This window comes from Scyliorhinus canicula, chromosome 14 (assembly GCF_902713615.1).
Source record: "Scyliorhinus canicula chromosome 14, sScyCan1.1, whole genome shotgun sequence".
Taxonomy (NCBI): Eukaryota; Metazoa; Chordata; class Chondrichthyes; order Carcharhiniformes; family Scyliorhinidae; genus Scyliorhinus; species Scyliorhinus canicula.
Window position 1 is genome coordinate 37,108,021 of NC_052159.1, and position 17,595 is coordinate 37,125,615.

At 47.7% G+C, this 17,595-nt stretch overlaps 1 long non-coding RNA gene across 1 annotated transcript in view; it reads right to left on the reverse strand.

The window, feature by feature from the left end:
- LOC119977816 overlaps positions 1–17,595 on the reverse strand; it is a 222,908-nt gene that overhangs the window by 92,628 nt on the left and 112,685 nt on the right. Inside the window, exon 2 of the long non-coding RNA XR_005463280.1 lies at positions 6,613–6,784. This is a non-coding gene — a long non-coding RNA (uncharacterized LOC119977816). The remainder of the gene's footprint in view (positions 1–6,612; positions 6,785–17,595) is intronic.

Genomic DNA, 17,595 nt, shown 5'->3' on the forward strand with positions numbered 1-17,595 from the left:
AAGACATATGTACAAATCTATATACAGGAAAACAAAGCTAGATACAAGGGAAGGTGCCTGGTGCAGATAATTGGTATGCAAAAAATTGAACAAGAACAGTGCTATATACAACCCAATAGAAAATGATTTAACAAGGAAGGAAACATCTGAGAGTCCATAAAGTTGCAAAGTTTATAAATTCAGTCTCTGAGGTGGGCGACGAACTCTGGTTGACCACCTCAAGGGTGGGTCAATAGCCGCCAAGTCAGGAGCTGGGTGGGCTGCAGCACAGTCAGGGGGAGGCAGAGTGACCTGCACAGTTCATGGCAGGGTCAGCAGATGAGCTGTTCGGAGGATCCCGTGACGACTGTGGAACAAGGCAAAGGGCACGCCGATTGCAGCGCCAAATGGATCCGTCCGGTAACCTAAGCAAGAAGGAACGGAGGGGCACCTGCCTGAGGTCAATAGCAGGTGCAGACCAGCCACCATCCACTAGATGAATGCGAACCTTGTCATTTGGCTGGATGTCAGGGAGATCAACAGCATGTGAGTCGTGTGTCGCTTTTTGCTGGGCCTGAGACGTCTTCATCCTGTGAAGCACGGGGACATGATCAAGATTCGGGGTGTGAATCGACGGCACCGTCGTCCTGAGGGTGCGGTTCACTAGTAACTGTGCAGGCGACAGCCCAGTGGAGAGCGGGGTGGAGCGATAGGCCAACAAAGCAAGATAGAAGTCAGATCCGGCATCGGCAGCCTTGCAGAGCAGCTTCTTGACTATATGAACCCCCTTTTCCGCCTTGCCATTGGACTGAGGGTACAGGGGACTGGACGTGATGTGTGCAAAGTTGTACTACCGGGCGAAACTGGCCCATTCCTGGCTTGTGAAACAGGGGCCATTGTCCGACATCACTGTGAGCGGGATGCCATGCCGGGCAAACGTCTCTTTGCACGCCTGAATGACAGCAGAAGAAGTGAGGTTGTGCAACCTGATGACCTCCGGGTAGTTAGAGGAGTAATCAATGATCAACACATAATCCCTGCCCAATGCGTGGAACAGGTTAATACCCACCTTGGTCCTGGGCGATGTGACCACTCATGGGGCATCAGGGTCTCCCGTGGTTGGGCGGGTTGAAAACACTGGCAGGTGGGGCAGTTGAGTACCGCATTGGCAATGTCGTCATTGATTCCCGGCCAATAGACAGCTTCCCTGGCCCTGCGGCGACATTTTTGAACACCTAGATGGCCTTCGTGCAGCTGCTGTAGGACCAGCTGGCGCATGCTGTGCGGGATCATGATGCGGTCTAGCTTCAGGAGAACCCCGTCAACGACCGCCAGATCATCACGAACATTGTAAAACTGTGGGCATTGGCCCTTGAGCCACCCGTCTATCATTAAATGCATGACACTTTGCAGAAGGGGGTCAGCCTCTGTCTCGTGGTGAATTTGTACCAGGCGTGCATCCGATGCTGGCAAGTGGGAGGCTGCAAACTGAACTTGAGCGTCGACCTGGCAAACAAACCCTTCGTGATCGCATGGAGTGGTCACCGACCTGGAGAGGGCATCAGCAACGACAAGGTCTTTGCCAAGGGTATAAACAAGTTGGAATTCATACCTCCGGAGCTTGAGCAGGATGCGTTGGAGGCGAGGCATCATATCATTCAAGTCCTTTTGTATTATCTTGATGAGCGGGCGATGGTCGGTCTCAACAGTAAACTGGGGAAGTCCATATACATAGTCGTAGAACTTCACGACACTGGTCAGAAGGCCGAGGCACTTCTTCTCTATTTGCGCATAGCGCTGTTCCGTGGGGGTCATTGCCCGTGTCGCATATGCAATGGGGGCCCATGACGAGGCCTCATCACGCTGTAGAAGCACGGCTCCAATTCCAGACTGACTGGCGTCCGTAGAGTTTTTAGTTTCCTTGTTCGGATCAAAAAAGGCCAGCACTGGGGCCGTGGATAGCTTGGCCTTCAGTTCCCTCCACTCAAGCTCGTGGGCAGGGAGCCACTGGAAGCCCATTGTATTACGAACCAGGTTCCTGAGGGCCGCGATATGTGAGGGGAGATTGGGAATAAACTTTCCCAGGAAGTTTACCATGCCCAGGAACCGGAGGGCCGCTTTCTTGTCCTCGGGCGTTTTCATGGATGCGATGGCAGCAATCTTGTCCTCATCCAGCCACACACCCAAAAGGGAGATATGATCACCCAGGAATTTAATGTCCGACTGCCCGAAAGAGCATTTGGCCCTATTAAGGTGGAGGCCATGCTCGTGAATGTGCTTGAAGCCGCTTTTGAGGCGGCTGATGTGTTCCTGCGGGGTGGTGGACCAGATTATTATGTCGTCGACATAGACACGGACTCCTTCAATTCCCTCCATCATCTGTTCCATTATTCTGTGGAATACTTCGGACGCCGAGATGATGCCAAATGGCATTCGGTTGTAGCAGTATCTGCCAAAGGGTGTGTTGAATGTACACAATTTTCTGCTTGATTCATCCAGCTGGATTTGCCAGAAGCCTTTTGAGGCGTCGAGTTTTGTGAAGAGTTTGGCGTGGGCCATTTCACACGTGAGTTCCTCACGTTTGGGAATCGGGTAGTGCTCCTGCATGATATTCCTATTAAGATCTTTAGGATCTATGCAAATCCTTAGCTCACTGGATGGTTTCTTCACACAGACCATGGAACTCACCCAGTCGGTCGGTTCCGTGAATCTGGATATGACCCCTTGGTCCCAGAGGTCCTGGAGCTGTTGCTTGAGGCGGTCCTTAAGGGGCGCTGGGACTCTGCGAGGTGCATGTACCACAGGCGTGGTGTTGGGCTTGAGTAGAATCTTGTATGTACAAGGGAGCGTGCCCATGCCCTCGAAGACGTTGTGTTAGTTTTGGATGATGGAGTCGAGTTGTGCTCTGAAGTCGGTGTCAGGAGAGGCAGACACGTCGCTGGGAGAGAGAGTGAACACTCTGCACCAAGTTCAGCAGCTTGCATGCCTGCACACCAAGCAAGGAGGCTTTCAAGGTGGCAACAATCTCAAAAGATAGGACAGCTATGTGAGCACGGTGTGTTACCTCGAGTTGGCAGGATCCACTGGCAGCGATGGTATTCCCGTTATAGTCAAGCAGTCAGCATGCAGATGGCAGGATGGACACGGAGGCTGCGAAGGTCAGACAACGCAATGAGATTAGAGGAGGCGCCAGTGTCCAGCCGGAACCTCACTGGGGACCGGTTGACCGTAAGGGTGCAAACCACTCATCATCCGGATCAATGCTGTGTATTGGAATGGGTTTGGTGTTACGCTTAGGAGACATCCTGTGCTTGGTAATAATGCCAACTTGGAAAGGCGCATGCAGGTCATCGCTGTCAAAGTTGGAGGACAGGTCTGGAACAGGCTCGTTAATTATGGGCTGAATGGCCCAGACATCCCTGCGAGGCTGGCTGGATCTCCTGATACTAGCAGACTGGGTCGATCTGCATAAAGCAGCATAGTGGCCAAGCTTGCCACATTGCAGACAGCGTCGGGTCTTCGCGGGACATTGCCGCTTTAAGTGGGCAGAGCCACAGTTGCCGCACGCCATTGCGTCGGCACATTTGTTGCGCCACTGCGCATGCACGGTGCGATCCAGCGAGGTGTGCGCCTGTGCAATACGGTCCTCGACGTCACCACGTTTGTTGCGTCCCAGCGCGGGAGACCGTGAAAAGCGTGCAAAATGGCCACCTTCATCCAGACTTAGGCCCTGGAGAGACTTGATAACCTGGACCCATTCTGCCTCATGGGGAGCTTGCCGCGCCGTTTCAGCGGTCTGGATGCGGGAATATCGCGTGGAGGCGTGCATATGGAACACACAGATCTCTATGGCAGTGGACAGGGTGAGCTGTTTTACTTTAAGCAGCTGCTGACGCAGAGGCTCCGACTGCACACCAAACACTATCTGGTCACGTATCATGGAGTCAGAGGCGAACCCATAGTTGCAGGACTGCACAAGGACACGGAGGTGGGTGATAAAGGACTGGAAAGGTTTGTCCTTACCCTGTAGGCACTGCTGAAATACATATTGTTCAAAGCTCTCGTTTACCTCGACCTCGCAGTGGCTGTTGAACTTTGATTTGTCCTCCCGTCAGCGAAGGTGAGAGAGTTAAAGATGTGGAGGGCATTGTCCCCGGCTGTAGAGAGGAAGAGAGCAATCTTCCGTGCGTCCGAGGCAGCTTCCAGGTCCATGGCCTCGAGGTATAGCTGGAAGCGCTGTTTAAAAATCTTCCAATTGGAGCCCAGGTTCCTGGTAATGCGGAGGGGCGGCGGCAGGCGAACGTAGTCCATCCTGCAGGATGGCTGAAGACTGGTGGAAGGCTGATGACTGATAGGTAGGTGTCGGAAGTACTAACATCCCTCAACTACTGGTACCATGAAGTGTTGGGCACTGTGGACTTGTGAAGCAGACAGATGCCACCAACACTTAAGAAGGTTCAACACTATTTTATTAACTACTTATGAAATAATAGACATACGATGACTGTGGGTTTAAACAATGCTAGTTTAACTAGAGACCTGTGCCTGTCCGAACCAGTTGAATCTCTCAGCCCGTGGTGTGAGTCTGTACTATACTTGATGAGCTCTTGTGCTTCTGAGAGGCAGCATCCAGAATGAGCGGGAAAAATTATGCCCTCTGCCTTTATAGTGCGTGTGTTCTAACTGGTGATTGGCTGCGGTGTTTGTGCATGTTGATTGGTCCTAGTGTATGTCCATCAGTATGTGTCTGCACCATGATATACTGGTGTATATTATATGCGGTAAATACGATAAACATGGTGGGAGTTGCTGCCTCTATCACCTTCTCAGGAAGTGAGTTCCAAGTCCCTCCAAGTCCCTCCCACCCTCGGGGTGAAAAACCTGCTTCCTCAACTCCCCAGAATCCATTGACCATTATTTCAAAACAGTGCCTCCTGGTTTTTCATCCATCGACAAATATAAATTGATTGTCCCTATTTACTTTATCTCCACATATCATGGGTTGGATTTTCCGTCAGCGGTATCCTCCGTTTCGGCAGAAGCATACTCATTCCCATGACGGCGTGAGGGTGACCACAATGGGAAACCCCATTGGCCGGCTGCAGGGACAGAGAATCCTGCTGTCGGTGGGGTGTGTCACACCAGAAAATGGGTGCGGCGGGAAAGGGAATCCCTCTCCCCATATTTTTACACACCTCACTTAAGTCACACTCCATCCCTAGGTAACACCGCCAGCCTGTCCAACCTTCCCTGTGACATTTTCCAGTCCTGGGAGCATTCTTGCAAATCCCCTTTGTACCCTATCCAACGCAATCACATCTTTCCTATAATGTTATGACCACAACTGCACTCAGTACTCAAGCTGTGGCCTAACTAGTGTTATATGTATTTCTAGCCTGGCCTCCATGCTCTTATTAACTTCATCTAATAAAGGAAAGCATGATATATGCCTTCTTAACCATATTATCAACCTGCTTTCCCACCTTTGGAGATCTGTGGACATGTCCTTCAAGGCTTTGCTGTTCCTGCACACTCATCAGAATCCTCCCATGTATTGTGCATTTCTGTGGCTGTGCCACTTAAAATGCATTACCTCACACTTCTCCGGATCGAATGCCATTCTCCCATTTTCTGTCCAACTGGCCATCCAATCAATATAGCTTCCTGCAGTCTCAAGCTTCCCACCTTTCTGTTAACCCCATGGCTAATTTCTGTATCATCTGCAAAGCTTTTTATCATGCTGGCTATGTTTAAATCAAAGGGCAAGATCTTCCACTTGGGGGATGTGAATGGCGCTGCATCCGCTGCAGGAAATCTCACCGCAGCAGGGCAGGAAAGCCTCAGCAAAAATCATGAATATAAATTATATAAAGCAAGAAATGGGTACTGAGCACTGTAGAACACCCACTGGTAACAGTCTTCCAATCCCAAAACACCCAAAAACCTTTGCTTCGTACCACTCAGCCAATTCTGGATCTAATTTGCAACTCTCCCTTAGATCCCAAGGCTTCTTTTTGACTATGTGGGGTCGAGTCAAATGCCTTCCTAAAACCTATGTCGATCATATTCACCATACTGCCCACATCAACATTACAGAACCACCTCCTCAAAGAATACAATCAAATTAATTAGGCGTGACTTGCCCTTAACAAATCCATGCGGAATCTGGAAAACCCCAACGGGTTTTGAAGTTGCGGGGGGGGGGGGGGGGGGGGGGGGGAGCATGAAATCGCATGGATGGGATTTCTACCTGCATACTTTCCAACCCGGATACAATTTTATCATGAGGTGGGGAGGACCTTTCCCTATTAAGGCCCTCACAGCCACTTAAAGAACTTTTCCTACCAAGCCTCAATTTTCAGGTTGATGGGCATCTGATGACTGAGGATAGGCAAGGGAGAAAGTTCTCATTCCCTATCTCGGGTGGAAAGGAGGGGTACCTCCATCGGCAGATCCCTTCTGGCCTTCTGACATCCTGACCGCCATCTGCCACCCTCCCACCCCAGCCTATTCCTTGACCCTCATGAACCCCCCCCCCCCCCACACACCCCCAACCCCCCCGCCCCGGTGTCCCCTACTCTCCCCCCACTGTGAGCCCTGCACTTAGTCTCAGGCATGGTGCTGCTGCAATACCTCTTCTGGCCACTGCATCGCTGTGCCTGGATGGGTTGGAGAGTTGTCAGCAGAGTCTTCCTACCAAGTATGGTTGTGCTCTCCTCGATAGCACAAACCCTTCATGGAGGTCAATGGGATGAAAACCAATGCTGGATAATTCACTTTTCCAGTGGTGTTGACTTCACGTGATCTGTAAGGCATGGAAAGATTAATCAGTGTTGTGGGTGATGGTACAGAATTTCCAGCAAAAGCAGTGTAGATGGGGGCCAGGTATTACACATGGCAGAGCTCCTTGTCTGTGAGGCTGCTAGTCAGGTGGTAAATAACAGACTGAGGTTTTTAGTTCAGCAAGGCAATATTACTTGTTCCACAATCCAGAAGCCAATGTCACATGACTTCCATCTCCTTATCATCTTTAAGAAAGAATGTCTATCCACCGTCTGGATTCCAAAGACTGTTAAATGCCTCAACCAATTGGAATTGAAATGAAGGTTGCGGGACCTTTGTCTTAACAGACAATCCATCTTCTCCTGCCCTGCCTGGGTTATTAAATGCCTTTGCATAGCTCTCTCTGAAGTTGGGCTGTACATTCCACAGGGGATCTTTGTTGGTTCCTCAGATATAATGAGGTGTGAGGTTTCAAAGAAGAAGAACAAAGAAAGGTACAGCACAGGAACAGGCCCTTCAGCCCTCCAAGCCTGTGCCGACCATGCTGCCGTCTAAACTAAAATCTTCTATACTTCCGGGGTTCGTATCCATCTAAACCCATCCTATTCATGTATTTGTCAAGATGCCCCTTAAACGTCACTATGGTCCCTGCTTCCACCACCTCCTCCGGCAGCACGTTCCAGGCACCCACTACCCTCTGTGCAAAAAACTTGCCTCGTACATCTCCTCTAAACCTTGTCCCTCACACCTTAAACCTTAAACCTATGCCCCATAGTAATTGACCCCTCTACCCTAAGAAAAGTCTCTGACTATCCACTCTGTCTATGCCCCTCATAATTTTGTAGACCTCTATCAGGTCACCACTCAATCTCCGTCATCCCAGTGAGAACAAACCGAGTTTATTCAACCTCTCCTCCTAGCTAATGCCCTCCATCCCAGGCAACATCCTGGTAAATCTCTTCTGCACCCTCTCTAAAGCCTCCACATCCTTCTGGTAGTGTGAAGAGCAGAATTGAACACTATACTCCAAGTGTGGCCTAACTGTGGTTCTATACAGCTGCAACATGACTTACCAATTTTATTTTACCATTGAAGGCAAGCATGTCATATTATTATGGGCCAGGGTTTAGAGAACCCCAAAGTGTATCATGGAGTTCACCTGACCCACAACTTTTAATAGATTGTGGTATGGTGAGCACACGGCCCACTCTATAGGTGTGGTACAGCAGAAATCTAAAAGTATTTTTTAAAGCAAAACAATGTTTATTCTATGAACTCAAGTTAACCTTTTTAAAACATACAGTGGACATCTTCGCAACCATTATTTCAAATACAACCCCCAAAGAATACAACACTAAGTAATCCTTAACAAATTCCCAAACAACATCCAGAAGACAACAAAAAACACCTTTTAACAGAAGCACATCAGGTTTAAATTCACTACTGAGAACAGTTATAATTCTGAATTCACCAAATGATCAAGAGATAGTCTTTTCATGGCAGAGTGAACAACAGTACACCTGCTTTGTCTGGCTTCAGCTCAACACTGAAACAAAACCAAAGAAATACAGACACACCCAAGCTTTTTTCAAAGTGAAACTAAAAAGCAGAGCCAGAGCTCAGCTTCCCCCACACTCTGACATCACTGCAGCAACATGAGCAGCCAAACATGTCTTAAAGTGACATTCTCATGACAGTATGTCTTCTTTACTACCTTCTCCACCTGTGTTGCCCCTTTTAGTGACCCGCGGACCTGTACACCTAGATCTCTCTGACTGTCAATACTCTTGAGGGTTCTACCATTCACTGTATATTCCCTACCTGCATTAGACCTTCCAAAATGCATTACCTCACATTTGTCTGGATTAAACTCCATCTGCCATCTCTCCGCCCAAGTTTATCCTCTGACAGTCCTCATGGCTATCCGCAATTCCACCAACCTTTGTGTCTTCCGCAAACTTACTTATCAGGCCAATTACATTTACCTCCAAATTATTTATATATACTACGCACAGCAAAGGTCCCAGCACTGATCCCTGCGGAACACCACTAGTCACAGCCCTCCAATCAGAAAAGCACCCTTTCTTTGCTACTCTCTGCCTTCTATGACCTAGCCAGCTCTTCATCCATCTTGCCAGCTCACCTCTGATCCCATGTGACTTCACCTTCTGTACCAGTCTGCCATGAGGGACATTGTCAAAGGCCTTACTGAAGTCCATATAGACAACATCCACTGCCCTACCTGCATCAATCATCTTTGTGACCTTCTCGACAGCTCTATTAAGTTAGTGAGACATGACGTCCCCTTCACAAAACCATGCTGCCTCTCGCTAATACGTTCATTTGCTTCCTGTCTCAAAGAATTCTCTCCAGTAATTTCCCTACCATTGTCTTCAGGTGGTGTCCTTGAGGACTGGAGAATAGCCAATGTTATTCCTTTGTTTAAGAAGGGTAGCAAGGATAATCCAGGAAACTACAGGCTGGTGAGCCTTACGTCACCTGGGAACCGGAACTCTCCATCAAGTCCCCCCAATGTGCCGTCATGACTGGTTCACAACTTTGTGAACCAGTAACAAATGGCGGCCAGTTAATAATAATAATCTTTATTGTCGGGCAGCACAATAGCATAGTGGTTAGCACTATGGCTTCATCGTGCCAGGCTCCCAGGTTCGATTCCCGGCTTGGGTCACTGTCTGTGCGGAGTCTGCGCATTCTCCCCGTGTCTGTGTGCGCTTCCTCTGGGTGCTCTGGTTTCCTCCCACAAGTCCCGAAAGACGTACTGTTAAGTAATTTGGACATTCTGAATTCTCCCTCTATGTACCCGAACAAGCGTTGGAATGTGGTAACTAGGGGCTTTTCACAGTAACTTAATTGCAGCTTTAATGTAAACCTACTTGTGACAATAAAGCTTATTATTATTAATTATTAATATCCTCTTTATAATGGGGTACCCAAAACTGAAGATCAAATTTTAACTCTGGGCATATCTATGTTTGGTCAAATTTCTCACTGTGGGTCCCTTGTTTCTTCATTCACACCACCCGGGTATAAATTTTGGCGATATGTTTTATGTAAATATTCCAATCTAATCTTGGTTGAACCCGGCTGATTTTCCAGGTTTACTTATTTTAAACATTCCGAACAAGTGCCAAGCAGGACTAAAGAAAGAAAGAACCTGCCCAACATGTTCCCAGTCCTTGGGATTTCGCAAAGCTCATCTTGACTAACGAACAATGCTTGATGTGCAGTTACCGTTGCCTTGTATGCAATTTCACAGAGCACATTCTTTCGAACAGGCCCCTTCCAAGGCCAGCAGCAAAAGAGGTGGTTGTGATTTAGGAGCTGGATCTCCCAGTCAGTGTTCCCATGTCCCCAGTCTTGGGCGGCACGGTAATACAGTGGTTAGGACTGTTGCTTCACAGTGGCAGGGTCCCAGGGTTCGATTCCCATTTGAGTTACTGTCTGTGCGGAGTCTGCACCTTCTCCCCGTGTCTGCGTGGGTTTCCTCCGGGTGCTCCGGTTTCCTCCCACAAATCCCGAAAGGCATGCTTGTTAGGTGAATTGGACATTCTGAATTCTCCCTCGGTGCACCCGAGCAGGCGCCGGAGTTTGGCGACTAGAGGATTTTCACAGTAACTTCACTGCAGTGTTAATGTAAGCCTACATGTGACACCAATAAAGATTATTACAGATTATTATTATTTATCGAAGATGCTTGGAACAGAAGCGCCTCCCGTGTACATAAAGTTGTTCCAGGACAGAATAAATCAATTCTTGTTGAACTCGATGACTGAAAAATAGTCTGTCAGCTATTTTACTGTTATGTATCATAGTAGTGCAGACTACTGTCCACAAATGATGAATGACATGTTTATGGTGCAGAAAGTCACATAATCCACTAAAAACAACAGCGTAGGAATCCAATTGTATCCATTTTCAATTGTATCTGAGTTAGTAGCATTATATTCTTGGCATAAAGAACTTCTTTCTATAATGCAAAACAGTTTGTTCAACTGTAGCATGCACAAGGTAAAACACAGCAATAGTTTACATAAATGTGGTGGTTTTTTTAAACAAGGAACTATAAAAGTCTCCAACTATTAATTTATGGGTGTCATTTGTAATTATTTTCATCTTGTTAGTAAGTGTGTCAACGGCCAGGATTTTGCCATCAGCCAAGAGTGCACTGTGCCAGTTAAACTCACTCTTGCCCACAGGCTTTCTGGAGGATTTTGAAACTGAAAATGTAGGGATTAAACACCCACTCTAACTCAGTGCACTCTGCAGAAGACCTGGGACCTGAGAGTATATCTGTCTATCTTCTTAACCACTCAAACATTTCTTAATGAAGGGCGCAGAGTCCGAACCAACAAGTGCCAGTTGGAATATTTAATTCAATTCCAAATCACATACATAAAGTGAAATTAGGAGAGGAAAAGAACAATGGGACTGAGAGAGAGTGGGTGAGAGATGAGATAGAACAAAAAATATTTTAAAAGTTAAATCTCCAGCAATAATTCAAATTTGAAGGAAATTCATTTTCAATGTCAGGGTGTTTGTTGGGCAATAATTCAGACTCAGCACACTTTTAAAAATGTACTCAGATTAGAATGGACATAGAACCATAGAATTCCTACAGTGTAGAAGGAGGCCAATTGGTCCATCGAGTCTGCACCGACCCTCTGAAAGAGCACCCCACTCAGGCCCCACTCCCCCCCCCCCGATCCCCACAACCAAATTACCCCAACTAACTTGCACATCTTTGGACACTAAGGGGCAATTTGGCATGGCCAATCCACCTAACCTGTACATCTTTTGGACTGTGGGAGGAAACAAGAGCACCCAGAGGGAGCCCATGCAGACACGGGACGAGCGTGCAAACTCCACATAGTCACCCAAGGCCAGAATCGAACCCAGGCCCTTGGAGCTGGAAGGCAGCAGTGTTGACCACTGTGCCACTGTGCCACCCATGCCTTAACCTTTTCTCCTGCATTTAGTTGGTAACTTGTGGGTAACTTCAGCAGTTACATTAATTCCATATATAAGAATGGTGAGTCAATCGACCCGATTAGTACAATTTCTGGAGGATCAGAACAACTCGGAGAGTTACTTTCTGATTTACACGCATGTGAAAAGTTTCTGTCCAATTTATACTTGGAACCTCACCATTAATTTTATTGTGAAAGCTGAGCCATCTAAGAGGATTTCCCTTTTTGTTTAGGTAATTGGTATGAAAAAACAATGTAAATAATAAGCAATTACTGTTAGTGTTATTGACAATATTCAGTTCCCAGACAAAGTGAAAAACAAAATGGACTCCCTGAATTCATCAGGAAGCACTGATTCAAATGTGTTGTTGGAAACACGGAGATAACGAGATACGGGAATGTGATATATTTATATTAATTCAGACAACTGCTCATGTGAAGAATCAACCTCAAGATCAGCTGATGGTCTCATTGACTTGATTCTGTGTCATACTTTCTGTTAACTAGATTTCCAACACTTTTCCCACAGGATGTGATTGGAACAAAGCAAAATACTGCAGATGTTGGAAATCTGAGCCAGGAAAGAGATTGAAAAGCAGTAATAAAAATAGATAATGCTGGAAATACTCAGCAAGTCAGGCAGCATCTATGGAGAGAAACAAAGTTTATTCTGCAGGCCGATGACCCTTCCTCAGAACTGAGGAAAGATAGAAATGTAATAAGTCTATGATAGGGTGGAGGGCAGGAGAGATTACATGGCAAAAGGTTTCATGATCATCCTCATCGTATACTCTCTGTCTGAAGGCAGGTCCTTGGCTCATAGCAGTCTTTCCACATCTCTCTAACATGTGCCAGTCTTTTCATTTTCAAACAACTTCCTTCAATTTTCAAGCCATCCAGCATTGGTATTCTCTTCTTCCATCTTCTTCCTTGAAATGTTCCCTCCAGAATATCTCTTGCAAGCCATAGGAACGTAGGAACATAGGAATTAGGAGCAGAGGTAGGCAATTCAGCCCTTCGAGCTTGCTCCACCATTCAATCAGATCATGGCTGATCTCTTTCTGGTCTCAAATCCACCTCCTTACCTGCTCCCCATATCCTTTTAACCTATTTTTAAATCATAAATACACCTAACTCCTTGTTGAAACCATTTAATGACTCAGATTCCATCGCACTATGGAACAGCGAGTTCCACAAATTCACCACCCTCTGTGAGAAATAGTTCCTCCTCATTTCAGTTCTAAATCTACCACCTCTCAATCTGTATCTGTGACCTCTGATTCTAGATTGCCTCATAAGTGGGAACATTTGGTTCACGTTTACTTTAGTATGTTATATACCCCAACCAGATCCCCTCTCATTCTTCTAAACTCCAACGAGTATAAGTCCAAACTATTTAATCTCTCCTCATACTCTTTCATCCTCAAAATCAACTAGTGAACCTCCTTCGAACTGCCTCCAATGCCACCACATCCTTCCTCAAATAAGGAGTCAAAAACTGGACACAATACTCTAGATGTTGTCTCACCAACACCCTATAGAATTGCAACACCACTTGTCCATCCATTTCCTCTTAAAATATGTCCTATCCAGTCTCTCTGCTTTTTCCTAATTATGTTTGTGAAATGTCTTGGTTTGTTAATTCTCCACAGCACTTCAATATTTCTTCCTTTTCCTGTCTGGCAGGTCCTTTCTATTCTCTTCCAAACCCACATTTCAAAGCTATTTAGCAAGTTGGTCTCCCTGTTCCGTAAGGTTTCAATACAAAACGCCCCAAATATTTGCTTCATGGTACAAAAGCCAAGAGAGTGGTCATGGGTAAAGTAAAGAAAAAAAAGATGTGTTTTGATGCAGTGTCAATTTCTGGGTGGCAGCAAAGCAAAGGAATAAAGCGGGAACTCGGAGAGGACAAAAACTAACCAGCAAAAGGAAATGAGTTAGATTTTCCATTCTTCATTATCATCCAGTGACGTCTGCTGAAAATGCATTTTGTGAATGTCAGGATCAGGTCTCATAGAAATCATAGAATTCCTATTGTGCAGAAAGAAGCCATTTGGCCCATCGAGTCTGCACTGACCCTCCGAAAGAGCATCCTACCTCGGCCCATGCTCCCAGCCTATCCCCAAATCCCACCTAACATTTTCGCAATTTTTTTTTCTTAGCATGGCCAATCAACCTGTGCATCTTTGGACACCCCATGAATTTCTTTTTTTTTAAATTTGTTGTTCTCCTTTTTCGCATCTTCTTCAAAATTTACACCCACCAACAAACAGTAAACGGTAACGAATACAATGTCAATCCTCTTATTAACAACAACGATCCCATCCTCCCACCAACCCCAAACAACAGCCCGCATGACAACATAAACATCAAATAAAAAACCCAAAAAGGAATCAGGAATCGCCCATAGTGACCATTAATACAGTAGTCCCCCGTTATACCGCGCCCCGCAATACCGCGGTTCGCGATATACGGCGGGGGGGGCTTATAGACCCTAACTTACTTGCACTGGGACGGAGCTGGGGCAACTTCAGGTTTCCAGTCGGGGAGCGGATTATTTTTAGCAAACAAGCCTGCTGACAGCAGCGAGAGTGATGGGCTGCATTCAGGAAGGGGAACCCTTACTCGCGAGCATTGGGGAGTGGGCTCAGTTTTAAAGCTTGGATGTTGACATCTGCAGTCACTTGCCCTGTGGTCTCTGCTCCGCTTCGAACAGTCTGTACGCCTCCGGGCGCAGTGTTGCGAGGCTTTTTCTCTGTACTCCTTCAAAATGTGTGATGTCCAAATCCTGTTTCTCAAATTACAGAATTCCTGCCTCCACACTGCTACCCTGCGTTGTTGCTGATGATACGTTTATATGCGTATAGTTTAAGTTTATATAGTTTAAAATTACAAATGACTGTTCGTATGAGTTTTGAATGATAAAATGATCCGCGGCTCGGATGTAACGCGGGTGGCTGTCTTGGACCCCAACACCCGCGTTATAACGGGGGACTACTGTATATATAGTGCAGCCTCCCCAAACCCTCTCCTGCTAATATTCAAGGCTATCCATTGCCTGAAAGAGTACAATGAACGACACCCATGAATTGCAGAACTCCCCCACCCCCCTCCCAGACTCCTCCCCTCCACTTCCTCTCCAAACCATCTCACACAGTATCGGTCCCCTCCCCCAACTTTTCACCCCTCCTAGGCCCATCGAAAGCTGTTCTGCCAGGCTCCAATGGCCGCAGCCCCTCCCCCCACCACACTCCCGTTCACTGGCCAACCTAAACTAGCCAGTGTGGAGGCCCCGGCCCAGGCCTCACTCCCCTCCAATCCCCTCCCCCCCCTGCCCGGTCTCAGGAAAACAAAGAAATCCCCTTCAACACACGACTCCAGTGTGTGGCAACACACAAACCCCAAAGAACCATCATTACAAAGGAAAATCCCAACTCTTACCTTGTCCAGATAGACAACGTCGACTCATTTAGCACATATGCCACCATACAGTGAAAAGATAAAGCTACATACACTCCTACAAACCCCCTACCCTCAGTACAAGACCAATCCTCAGTCCCATTTCTCAATTCTGCCCCAGTCCTTCTGCCTTCACAAACACCTACGCCGCTTCCACCATCTCAAAATAGAAGTCTTTGGATTTGTAGGACTCTCTCAACTTAGCTGGGTACACTATGCCACATCGCACCCTGCGGTTATACAGTGCTGTCTTCACTCGGCTGAAGGCTGCCCACCTCCTCACCAACTCCACTGTAAAGTCCTGGTATATACGTATACCAGCTACAGCCCACTGCACTTACTGCTTCTGCTTTGCTCAACACAGGACCTTCTCCTTCCGTAGTACCTACAGAAACAAATAGTCACTGCTTTTGGCGGCTCATTCACCTTTGGTATAGGCTTCCACGCCCTATGAGCCCGATCCAGATTGTACCGAGAGGGATCTTCCCCCTCCCCCAACAGCTCCGCCAACATCCTGGCAAAATACTCCGTCGGCTTCGGGCCCTCCACCCCTTTGGGCAGACCTATGATCCTCAGATTTTGCCACCTAGATCTGTTTTCCAAGTCCTCCATTTTGGCTCGCAGACCCTTGTTGGCCTCCACCACCCTCCGCAGCTCCTTCCCCATTGAGGTGAGTTGATCACTGTGTTGGGACAATGCATCTTCCACTTCCTTCAGTGCCTCACCCTGCTCCCACACCTCGGCCGATGCTCTCGGTACTGCCGCCCTCACCGGGCACTCGCCTCCTCCACTAGCACCTTCAATAATGCCACCATCACCTTCCTCATCACATCCATGTGCTTTGTGAACTGATTTTCAAGTTCCACGACAATCACCTCGGTCATCTTTTCTGCCGTGAGCAGTGCAGCCCCACCCAGCGACCCAGCCTCTGCCTTCCTTTCAGTTCCTGAGCCGACCCTTCTACTCGATGGCGAACCTTCATCAGCCCCCTTCTTCATGGCTGTTTACCTTTGGGTTTTGGACATCTTTTTTCCTTATGTCGTCCTGCACTTATTCAACCAAAAATTGCCCCTGGGACCAGGCATTAAATTCTAAAAATTCAAGCCTCAAGCAGGAGCCCTCCAATGTGCGACCTCCTCCTACATGCCGCCATCGGAAGTCTGGACATCTTGGTCAGGATTCTCCGAGCCCGCACCGGGTTGGAGAATTGCCGGTCATGCTGGAAATTCCCTCCACGCTGCTCCAATGTCAGGACATGATTCTCCGGCGACCGGAGAATTGGCGGCAGTCGCGTGCGCGGTCAACACACCCCGCGGCGATTCTCCGCGATCAACCGGGCGAGTTCCGCCAAGTTCCGCCGCCGTGGTTCCAACCTCGTACCACCCGGCGGGAGCTCGGACCCGCGGCCCAGTGGCCGTCCTGGTGGGGGGGGAGCAGGCGGATCAGACTCCGGGGGGGGGCCTGCACGACGGCCATGCCCGTGATCGGGGACGACCAATCGGCAAGCGCGCGCAATCTGGAGGGGCCCTACCTCCTTCCGTGCGGGGCCAGTCTGTGGCTCTGCCATGTTGCACAGCGCCAATGCGGGAACAGCCACCATGCGCAAGCGCCGGTGCGGAAACGGCCATCACACACATGCGTAGATGCGGAAATGGCCACTGCATGCATGTGCAGCAGTGCAGGGCTGCGTGCAGCACTCCAGCGCCGTTCTGGGCCCCTGCGGGCCACTGAATCGCTGGGCCACTGAATCGTTTCCGCCGGCGTTAACACTTTGCCGGGATTTTGGAGAATCCCGGCCCTTGAATTTCAAGTGAAATTTCCTCAAGCTCGGGGATAAATTGCTTTTGTTGCTTTATTTAATAAATGTGGGTCGTCAAACTTAGATTGAGACAGTAATTTATGCACCAGGGTGTTCATTAGTTCTAAATTATCCATGGACATGTGGTTTGTGATGCGATTATTATTTAGATTAGTTGTAATTAAGGAAAACAATTTAATTGATCCCATCAGCTTTTTGAATCTGACCGACAGGTTTGAACATCGTAACCGTCTATTTCTGACTCACTGACGTTAAGCCCTCATTGAGCTCCACTGGCTTCCTAATACTAATAATCTTTATCCCACAGGACCAACTTTCAGACTGTGTCACCTATTGATCCTGTTTTGTCACCTATTGATCCTGTTTTCATCTTTTTTTCTTATTAGTCCTTTGTGATGGAGATGGTACTAGACTAATACCTGGAATAGGAGGGTTGTCTTATGAGGAAAGGTTAGACAAGCTAGGCTTGTATCCACTGGAGTTCGGAAGAGTTAAGTGCTGTCAATTTACAGCTCAGCACTTCAAAATCACTCAAGTGTGAAAGGGGGTTACTGCACTTCAGAGTGG